The 6,758-nt window shown below is 38.8% G+C and overlaps 1 protein-coding gene across 1 annotated transcript in view; it reads left to right on the top strand.

Moving 5' to 3' along the window:
• The first annotated feature begins 41 nt into the window (after positions 1–41).
• The window catches only part of MSANTD4 (Myb/SANT DNA binding domain containing 4 with coiled-coils), a 12,492-nt gene continuing 5,775 nt past the window's right edge, over positions 42–6,758 (top strand). Inside the window, exon 1 of the mRNA XM_012812290.2 lies at positions 42–114. The gene's annotated coding sequence lies outside the window, so the exon portion shown is untranslated. The remainder of the gene's footprint in view (positions 115–6,758) is intronic.

Genomic DNA, 6,758 nt, shown 5'->3' with positions numbered 1-6,758 from the left:
TTTTTTTTTTTTCCTATCGCCCTTAGGGGCGATCGTGTGGAGGTGCCACTGGGGTCGCAGGTGCGCGATTTCGGGCCGGAGGAGGCAGCCAGGCAAGCCGTGGCTCCAAGGACGGTGGGTGCCCTCTCCGTGGGGCGGGCCCGGAGGGGTCAGCGGCAGGTGGCGGCCCTCGCTGCGGGCTTTGGCCCTGGCTTTGTGGCGTAGCGGGACTACACACTCGGGGGACGTACTAGGCGAGGCGTCGCTTGACCGTGCGAGCTGGGGAGGGCCCAAGCCGCAGAAACAAGGCTGCATAAGTTTCTGGGCACTCAGTCCGGACTCTAGTTTAATACATAGAAAGAGAAAGCCCCTTCCAGGTGGCCCCGACTTCTTCCAGGTGGCCCCGAGCCCTTCCAGGTGCGGCCGCACCGTGCGGCTGGCTGAGTCAGGTGCGCGCCCGCGCTCCAGGGCGCCCTCCTGTCCTTTTCGGTTGGTCCCAGGGGCTGTTTCTTACGTTCCCGACGCGGGCAGCAGGCAGGAGGCGAAAGGTACTTTGGTAACAGTAAACTTTATTTACCTCCTACAAGTTTTAGAGAAGAGTATTCTGTTGGGCAGAGACATGAATCTCATAAGAAAACAGCGGAGGGAAAGTCACACTGGAGACGAGATTGGGGTAGGAGTTGAGGGAAGATGGTAGATTATTGATGCTTTTCTTCTTGAACTTCTTAATGAATTTACCGTAGAATTTTTTGGCCAGGAATTTTCTCAGACCTCTTGATTCTGTCTTATCAGGAAATATCTAGGAACTTCATTCTAGTGTTTTCGTAAAAAGTTGCTCGGTTAAAAATATGCCATTGACCGTACGTCATCTGCACAAGGATTACGCCAGTGAACCACCTATCATTTCTATTTCCAACCAGTAAAACATGATTGTGAGATGAGATTTCAGGAAAAAGGCTGTTATCTGTAATTTGGCACTGAAAGGTCTGTAAGTTTTAGAGACTTGAACTCTTGAGTCCTTTCTGTAAATACAGGATGACAACCAAAATAGAACGAATAACACTGGTATCTAAAATTGCATCTTCTCACGGTTTATGAGGTGTTATATCCCTAGCACCAAGAACAGTGTCTGACACATAGTAGGAGCTTAATAAGAGTTTTTTGAAGAAATTACTGGGAAATGGATGGCAGAAAACCCAAGCTTCGATTCCATGGGTACCAAAATACCAAAAATAAGGGAGGGATCAGAAAGACAAACATTTCTGGAAATGGATTTTATTCCTGTAAGGATGGCGAACAGATTTCAGCTACGGAAGATGCATCCATGCTAGTGTCTCCTTGCACTTAACCAGAGGATATCAAGATTTTAGTTGAAACTTTTAACACGTTAATAAATCAAGACTGAAATTATAGAGTGCATTCCAGTATCAATTTCACTAAAGTTAAAAATATGTTAAAGTCCATTTACCAATGAAATACTGCAATACTGCAGGTCATCAGCTCACCACAGATCAGTTAGAGACAAAGGGATGCCATTTTTAAGCTACAGGTATGGAGTTAGGAATTGTTGGAAAAAATAGGTCATGAGAATAGCAACAACTACTGCCAGATTTTAAAAACCCATTGACTCAGTGGTAGGTTAGAAAGGCCTGCTATTTCTACCGTTCACTAATAAATTCACAACAATTCCATTGCTAAATCAGTCTCAGATTCTAAAAGCAGCAGCATCTGATGGCGGATATCTGCATAAACCCTTCATATCTGGGTATCTGTTCTTGACAACTTAAGTAATTGCTTTATTACATACTTATACTTTGTTACATACTATAGCTTATTACAGTAACAGTGCTTCCATGTAAAAGGTAATCTGTTTGAATTTCAAACATATGTGAACTTTAGCAGATATATTTGTCCCTTTTAGTACATTTTTTAGCAAAGAATATCATCTTACTTACCTAGTATTAATGATTCATAACATTTGATCCCAACCTTCTTTTCTAGCTTTCATTCTTAATACTCTTTCCCTTTATTTCTTTCTCTCATTAGTTTGTCTTCTGAGACCTAAATCACATACTCACTCCTCCTCAAAACCATCCTTGATCCCATCAAAGCTTTCTGCTGCTCATGAGTGTGAAGACTGTTTTGCTAATATTTCTTTATTGTACTTTTCATGTTTGCTTATTCATCCATTAAAGAAATATTTGCTTACCAGGTCCAGATACTATACTAGGTAATGGATTATAGCTGACATTTGTGGTCTTACGGTATTTTAAGCATTGTAAGCTGCTTAATTGGTTTATCTCTTTTAATCCTCAAGTCATTGTATTAGTCTGATATTATTCCCATTTCCAGATGAAGAAACAAGTTTAAAGATTAATTTGCTTGAGATCACAGAGCTAGTAGGTGATGGAATTGGCATGCGAACCAGGTAGTCTGTGTTCACAACCTTCAGTGCACAAACTCCATTACAGTTTTTCATGTACTTTTGTATGCATCTGTGTTTTACAGTTTTTACTAGATTGTAAATTATTTGATAGCAGGATTAATAGACACCATAGGAGTTATGGAGATGGGCTAGAGAAATACACCTGTAACAGTGCTAGGGCAGGGTCCTGACAGCTGGAGCTGTGCCCTCCAGTGTACTAGTCAATAGCCACATCTCCCTGTTGAACACCTGAAGTGTGTGTGACTAGTCCAAATTGAAAGGTAAAAACGTGAAGTATAAAATACCTACTGGGTTTTGAAGCCTTAGTATTAAAAAAAAGAACGTAAAGTATCATCTCAATAATTATTTATATTGAAATGATAACATTTTGAGTATATTGGGTTAAAGTGTAGTTCATTTTTACCTGTTTTCTCTTCACTTTTTTTAATGTGGCTACTAAAGGATTTAAAATTATATATAGGGCTGTCATATTTCTGTTGGATAGTGCTGATCTAGAATGCAGGGGAATTGTAGAATTACTGCACCAGGCTGTATGCACTTGTTTGTTGGAGAATGTGGGTGGGGAAAGTGGATTGGGAAGTAGGTTTGGAGTTAATGTTGGAGGTGACAGATAAGACTGGAAAAGGTAGGTATGGAGGCATAAAGGTAGTGCTTCCTGTAGGGTTTATAATAGAGAAACATCAAAGTGTAAACCTACCTGATGAGTTCAGTGGAAAGCCTTTGAAAGGTTTGAGTTACTCAGTAAGTAGAGCAAGTAGACGCCACATTTTACTCTAACAGGGTAGTTCTTAATCCTGCCTGCGAATGAGAGTCACTTGAAGAGCTGTGAACACCCAGTGCTCAGTCCTATTCTAAAGACTGTTTTAATTGGTTAAAGATGAGGATTCTTTGGGTGATTTTATGTGCTGTAAACCTGCACAGTCTTAGCTACTAGGTACATATCTGTTCAGTTTTTGAAATGTGACTAATACAAAATGAGACATTCTAGAATTGGAAAATATAGTACATAGTGTATTTTAAACTTACTGGAAAAAACAAGAATGAAAACCTGCCATTAATTTTACATTGATTACATATTGAAATGATAAAATACGTTAAAATTTGTTTCACCTTTGTTTCGTTTTTATTTTACTGTGACCACTAGGAGATTTTAAATTCCGTGTGTGAATCCTTTATTTCTGTTGGACGGTGCTGTTCTAGTCTAGACTGTTGCTACTCAGAGGGTGGTCCGAGGATCAGTATCATCTGGGAGTTTGTCTGAAATCTGTACCGGAGGCCCTGGCTGTGCCCCAGACCTGCTGAGTGGCAGCCTGCATTTTATCCAGCCTCACGTGGTCTGTGCACATGACCCGGTGGGAGAGACACTGCTTCAGCAATAGCTTCACAATTTTTTTCAATTTCCTAATTTTTCTCATCTCTTACTATTTTTCATTCTAGAGGCTGGGAAGTTTTTATGTTCATGTCCCAGCTTTGCCTCATTTGTCCTTGATAATCATTTATCTTCATGTTGTTTTCTTGCTTTTAATGCTTTCATTTTTTTAGTATATGATTTATATCTCTATATTTTCAACTGAGACTGTTTTTTAACTTAAAAATTTCCATTAACTTATGTAAATGGAATTAGTGTGTATTCTTGCAATATGTAATATGTGTTCATGAATACTTGTATGTTCTTATGAACATGATTTTTCTAGAAAGAATTTCTGAGAAATTGTTAATATTAGTTATGTTGGAGAGATTTTCACTTTATTTTTGTATTTTTAATTAGGTTTTTAAACATTTTTCAAAAAAATGTTTATAAGCCTTCTGTTTTTTAAAAAATCAGTGGATTTAGGAGTTGTTGATATGGGACAGGTGGTTTTTCTATAATAAAAATGCCTCATAAGTAGATTTTACTATAATGTTGATCACCTCAAAGTAAAATAAAGCCAATGTGCTGTGTGCTAACAGCCAGCCACATGGCCAAACCAGCATGACTGTCCATGCGATCCCTGGAGCTTGTCCTTGGTCATAGATGATGCCCCCGTTGCAGAGCACAGCATGTTCTGTGTGTCAGTGTTCCTTGGTCACCTGTAAGTGTGTGCACACAGACGACACGCACATGTCCTTTTCTAGTTTCGATGGCTTGGATTTACTATAGCACTTACATAGTGGTGACGTGTGTAAGATAGAACCATACTCTAGTATGACATTTATGGCACATATTCCTTGTGCCATAACTAAACCTTGTATAGTTTATGCATCGGATCCTCTCTTGATAAATATTTGCATTTTTACCATGCTTTACCTTAAACATAAGATAGTTCATATATAAATATCAATGGTTCAAATATTAAGCTGTGTAAATACATGAAACGTTCTATACCTTTGTAAACAAAATGCATTCTCTCACATTGCAGGTATTTAATCTGATATGGAATTTGATGTAATTTTAACTGTGTTCTATCTTTAAGTACATTTAATCCGTGAATTCTGTTTTTTTTAAACATCTTTGATCATTTGCTTATCAGTCAGTAGTGCTTAAGTAGCAGTGCAGCCTGTTTGCTGAACATTTTCTCTCGAGAGTTTTGATAACCTGTGAGCTGTTCCATGCTCTGGAGCAGTTTTCGGCGGGGTGGTTTATCTGAAGTCTTCGTTTAGTCTCATAGGCTGCTTCTGCCTCTGTGTGACTTGGACAGGCTTTTTCTTACAAGCAGGTGCTTTGTGTGCCCATGGGAATTCAGTTTTACTGGCTTAGCTTCCTTGCATTATTTTTGTTTCTCCTTATGTGTTTTTTCCTATCCCCTGGACACCTTGTTTTGAGTTTGTATTTGACCTCCTATTGTTAGGCACAGTGTCTTATATTGAAGATGCTGTCTCTGGAGCCAGTGGACTATCACTTCCCAGATCCTCAGCGATCTGGCAGGTGGTAAAGAAGGAAGAAGCCAACTTTTAACTTCAGTAATTCCTTCAAGTATCCTGAAACCCGCGGTACTGAGCAGCAGCATATTGGGGCTGCTTTAATGATGCACAAAGCAGTTGGCCTCCGTCCTTTTTTACGGCTTATAAACATGGTCTCGCATGATCATTCTCCATGTGAGGAAGCCGAATACTTGCCTCCTCTGTGGGATGAGGTGAATTACATAGGAAGGTTAGGCCAGAAGGCTAATTAAATGTGATCCTCTAAATTATAAGCTTTCTACAGTGTTCACTAACTTGGGATCGTGCATGTATTGAAATTTCCCATTTTCTTGATTATACTTATTATGTAATATTTGGTCTATATAGAAATAATGTAGCTGTAGTGTTCTAATAAACTAGGTTCTTGCTAGAACTAAAAACCCAAAACATCCTAATTTATAGCATTTGTCAATTCTATAATATAAGCACTCCATCTTGGCCATTTTTTTAGCTCCCACTGTGGCATTCCTAAATGTAGAATTGGAAAGAGAGGTGAGACTCTTGAGAGCTCTCCTAGTCATTTCAGTGCACCCCAAATGTAGCTTATATGTTATGAAACTTACAATAAAGACCTGTGGCCTACCACTCAGCATAAGAACAATTCTCGTGTCCTCACCTATCTAGATGTTTCCTTTTGTCAAATTTATTTAACTATTTTGCCTTGGATGTAATAACAACGTGTACTTAACAAAGCTTAGTGTGTGCCAGGAACTGTTTTCCGTATTTTACTAAATCTTTTAATACAGTAGTATCTCTGTGAAGTAATGTTATTATCATTTTTCAAATGAAATTGCCCAGTAAGTAAGACTACACAGCTAGAAGTGGCGGAGCTGGATTTAACCCAAGCAGTCTGATTCCGGACCTGCTCATGTAACCACTCCACACACTGCCTGTTTTGATGATGTTTTAATTTCTTCGCTTATATTCTAGTGATAAGAGGCTTACATTTGACCATTAGGGCAGCATATCCCTAGGACGTTATCATAAGTGCTGCCCTTGAATTACATGTTCCAATTTGGTGAATTTGAATTTTATCATTAAATGTCTCTTGAGAAATTTTGAAGGTCTTCTAGTCTACTTTAGAAGTGGTTTTCCTGCAATCTTTTCTTACTTTTGCATGTTTTGCCCTTATTTGTGAACGTGTGAAATTGATAGTAATTTGAGGATTTACTTTCTGCTGTTTGGGATTTTTCCTTCTCTTTGACCTTTGTTTCAGGAGATGGTTGTTCCACATGACTGATTGGAAACAACACGATGTCATGGCAGGCGTATTTTTAGTGTTATTAGATACACGCAAAGTCAGCTAAACAAAGATTACTGGAAGCTTGAAAAGGAAAACAGTTAAAGGAACAAAAAATGGTAACAAAAAATGCTGTCTTCTTCAAGTTTAAAA

Source organism: Otolemur garnettii, unplaced genomic scaffold, assembly GCF_000181295.1.
Source record: "Otolemur garnettii isolate 467f Iridium unplaced genomic scaffold, OtoGar3 scaffold00200, whole genome shotgun sequence".
Classification (NCBI taxonomy): Eukaryota; Metazoa; Chordata; class Mammalia; order Primates; family Galagidae; genus Otolemur; species Otolemur garnettii.
The sequence above is the reverse complement of the archived record's forward strand: the minus strand, read 5'-3'. Positions and strand labels throughout refer to the sequence as shown.